The 2,930-nt window shown below is 36.7% G+C and overlaps 1 long non-coding RNA gene across 1 annotated transcript; it reads right to left on the bottom strand.

The window, feature by feature from the left end:
• Positions 1-276: 276 nt before the first annotated feature.
• LOC132156589 (uncharacterized) lies at positions 277-2,482 on the bottom strand. The gene is made up of 2 exons (XR_009437474.1): positions 1,930-2,482; positions 277-536 (listed from the first exon to the last, which is right to left on the bottom strand). It is a non-coding gene; the product is annotated as an uncharacterized LOC132156589 (long non-coding RNA).
• Positions 2,483-2,930: the final 448 nt, after the last annotated feature.

Below are 2,930 nucleotides of genomic sequence, written 5' to 3'. Positions count from 1 at the left end.
TACGACAATTTTGCTGTCGCGGGGCAGCAAATTCAAACCAGTCGCGAGGCTAGATTACTCCAGACAACATGAAGCCCGTACGGCCGCGCACATCCAGTGCTCCACCATTGGCTGAGATTTTTTTATGATGGCTTCAAAGTAAAATAAACCTTTATATGTAATTACAGAGAATTCTGTATATTTTTCTGTCCATTTCCCTCTAACAAAAAGGGTATACTTTAAGGGCCAAGCATGTCACACTTAACCACCGGCCTACAAAGTAGATCACACATCGGAGGACCTGACCCGAGTCTCTTGTTTATTCAGAGAAAATTCTAGAGAGAGGGTAAAAGGAGCCTTATTCATTGCACATTCCAAATCACATGGACTGTCATATTTAGACAGTTATACATATATCACTGCTTCAGAGTTGCCGTGTCGTGAAAACATTATCAAAGTAAATATTATGACTGTAGACACGTTCTTTTATGCAAAGAGCACTAGTGTGAAGTCAGGTCCGATCGTCGGGCCTCTGGCTTGAGCAGGCGGTGAGATGGCTGTGAACATAAAGCACTGTGGTCACGTAAAAGCATAACTGGGTTATCAGCCAATTCATGATTTTGTTATTATTCGGTGCTACTGTTTTTCTTATCAGTCAGTCAACATTCCATGTCAGGAAAAAAGCTAGAGACGCATTTGGCTGCATGCCATGCAGACCTGAAAGCGTGCACCTCAGAAACCCCACACGTGTGTATACGGTGAGATCTGGACAGTGTCCCCGTGGCCAGAGAAGGATGTGAGCAATTACCAATTCTCAAAACACTACTTTGCCATAGTTAAATATATTACACGCCTTACACCCGCACCGGCCGTGGCCCTCTCTTGCTGCAGCCTGGGATACGTGTACCTCACAGAAATCCAGCCACCCTCAACAGGCACAGTCTACTGCAATTAACCATCATCATCATCATCATTACCATTATCACCATAAACTCACTGAACGTGCTTTGTACAAGGTGCTTCACACAAATTTACACCAGCTTTTTTCTTTTATTCGCTTTTTTATTATTGGGATATAAATTTTATATTTAGAGCCTAATCTTAATATGGTGTGAAAATATCCTTATCCTGTTATGTTTTTACAAATGTACAGTAAAAGATTTAGGGCAGAATGGGAAGTTTTGTAACACAGGGTTAAAAAGTGAAATGTAATGTCTTAATGTGTGTCTTAATGTATTAATGTGCTATCTGTTGATGGATTTTAATGAGTAATAAAGAGCTGTACTGGTACTAGAATTAGCAGATTCTTATGTGATATATAACATCAAGCTTTACAATTAATTTTCCATATTTTGTATGGCAAAAAGGCTTTTAATATATATATTCCAAAATAGAAAGTAAATCATAGATATTTAAAACGAGTGTTTTAATTTTTGGGTGAACTATCTCTTTTTACCATTTTAAATTATGGGGATGGGAGGACATAAAAAATAAAGTAAATCTGGTGACCACAATATGAAGTAATGCACAAATTTGAAATGGTCATTTTTTCAATTCGTGTTAACAACCAAGTCTCTTAGTGCAGTGGTTTTTAACAACAGCTTTTGACACAATTTATTAATAAGCAGTGGATAACAACTTGAATTTGTAGCAAGCTAATATGAGAATATTACATAAGAATTTGAGAACCATATAGAACTAAAACAAAACGGAAACAAACATCACTCTTAACACTCCCCCGGTCTTCAGTATAGCGCACTGAGTTGATAACATTTAGGTAAGGCCTACTGCATATGTTGCATCGACAACATATAATTTATACTTGTTCGAAAAGAAATCCATTAAATTCCCATATATTTTCTTAACTACATTTCTGCTTTTAGTGTAATACTTTGAAAACGGCACGAAACACAGGCGTCCCGCTCATAAAACATCCATAAAATAGGCTACCTGATCATTTTGTACTAGGCGTGCAGTGAGTGCGCATGCAGCAACACACACAAACACAATCCCTCCGTCCATGTGGGTGTCCACCTCTGTAATCCCAATATACTGTGCCACTCTGCATTCAATATGGGGAGTAATTGCCCCTCAACTCGAGGAAATGCGCAGCGAATTGGTTGCGCACACTGCAGCGCACAGGCCCCAGTGACACTTGGTGCTGCAGCTCGTGGAAAAGGCGGAACTGGTTCATTCTGATCCTGGATTTAGCAGATTAAACAAGCCTGATTGCCACAAATCAAAACCTGGACTGTAATTAGTGAACGCGGACATGGCTCCATGCACCAGAGACAAATTAAACAAACAATTATATCTGTCCTGTCCAACCGCTTCCCAGAAGCTCAAGTTAAACATTCAGTCGACTAACACGCACACGTGAAGTCTCTGCATTAATAGGCCTATATAAGTTATTTTACTAAAGCTGTCAGACGAAATAAAGAACGCGACGCAACATTGTTTATTGCGATTTTTCGGTGGTGAAGGCTTTTCCGGAAACTTGTAAACTTTGTAATCATAAGAGCATCTAGGAATCAAATGTAAATCCAAAGCATAAACAACAAACACGTGAAAACAATAATAATAATAATAATGATAATAATAATATATTAGCAATTATATATATATATATATATATATATATATATATATATATATATATATATATATATATATATATATAATTGCTAATATATTATTATTATTATTATTATTATTAAAGGCCTATTTTATATATATATATATATATATATATATATATATATATATATATATATATATATATATATATGTGTGTGTGTGTGTGTGTGTGTGTGTGTGTGTGTATTATGCGTCTATATATGTATTATTATTATTATCATATTTAAATACGGATATTTGTGGACAGTTTTATAGGGTCTCAATCTGAGGTCGGTTCTGATTTATGGACAGGCAGAGGGATTGCGGGCGACGTT

The sequence above is a fragment of the Carassius carassius genome, chromosome 14, assembly GCF_963082965.1.
Source record: "Carassius carassius chromosome 14, fCarCar2.1, whole genome shotgun sequence".
Taxonomy (NCBI): Eukaryota; Metazoa; Chordata; class Actinopteri; order Cypriniformes; family Cyprinidae; genus Carassius; species Carassius carassius.
The sequence above is the reverse complement of the archived record's forward strand: the minus strand, read 5'-3'. Positions and strand labels throughout refer to the sequence as shown.